We start from the raw sequence: 1,389 nt of genomic DNA, 5'->3' as shown, positions 1-1,389 counted from the left end.
TGACCCCCCCAATTCCCGAAATCAGCATCAAGAAACCCTAAACAAGCTCATGGAAACTACTTCCCCTACGAACCCTGGGGACGCACACAACCAACCCTAGTGAGCAGATCGACCCAATTTTCAACCCTACATCGGCATGATCGGCCTCAAAAACCCTATTCGCCGGGTGCAGGAACAGGGGAAGCGCGAATCGGCAGGTCCTTACCGTATTCATGAGGGAACTCGCCGGGTTCCCTATGCCGCGGGTCCATGGCGCCTTGTGTCGCCGCTAATGAGGCCGACGGCAGCGGCGCCTCGCAGGAGGAGAGGGCAGAGATGAGGAGGAACAGGGGACGGGAGCGAAAGAAGGGAAAGGTTTTGCAAGGGGTTTGCATCAGGGCCGACGACCAGGTGCTTTTCTGTCAAGGAATTGTACTTGTCTACGAAATTGCTAAAGTGTGAGTGGGGCCCGACAGAGCCTACCTGGCATGCCATGTGTGCAGTTCGGGGTGGTTTTGTATGATTTTGTTACAGCAGACAAGTTGGAGGGGCAGTTTTGTGGGGTTTTATAGTTTTTGTATGAAACTGTTCCCACCCCTACAAGTTTATGTATCAACTGTGGTATTAACTCTTGAGTATCATGGCATCTATCACCGGCATGAAATGGTTAACGGCTAACTTAACTAAAAGGTGCACCACTGCTGTCTGTCTCGTGGCATGCAAGAAAGTACGTGTTTGTGCTATCGTGACCGAGTGACACAAGTACAGACATAACAGTAACACATACCACTACTAGGGAAAACCCTAATAGTAGCGCGGGTAAATGGCCTAGCAGTAGCGCGGGCCCAAGCGCTACTACTATGGTGCTACAGCTACTATTTAGCAGTAGAGCTGGTTAGGCACATGCTATTGCTAATTACATCATATTTATACACCGTTATACAAGTTTTCATACAGTAGCAATTTATAAATTGTTATATCATTATGATCATAATGAGTTATTACATCATTGGATGAAAGAACAATGGATTAGGTTCAAATGGATATGATCGAAAGTGGATGATGATATAATAACTCATCATCATCATCATCATATTAACAACTTATCATCATAATACATCATAGTCATATAACAATTCCTCCTCATCGTCATTATTGTCCATCCAGAAATAAGAGAAGAAGGCTCCTACAAGGCTCAGAGCTCAGCGACTCTCGGCCGTCGGATCGAATTTTTGATGCATTTTGGACCGTTGGATATCGCTCCCGATTGACCTCGTCCGTCGGATCAAAAAAAGTTACTGCTGGAATGAATAGTTATCGTCGTTCGTGCCACCGCGCATAATTACAGTGCCCCCACAGGGGCATTTTCGTCATTTCACATGGCTAGAAAAATATGCAGTAGTGACATGG

This window comes from Triticum dicoccoides, chromosome 2B (assembly GCF_002162155.2).
Source record: "Triticum dicoccoides isolate Atlit2015 ecotype Zavitan chromosome 2B, WEW_v2.0, whole genome shotgun sequence".
NCBI lineage: Eukaryota > Viridiplantae > Streptophyta > Magnoliopsida > Poales > Poaceae > Triticum > Triticum dicoccoides.
This window is presented reverse-complemented; position numbering follows the sequence as displayed.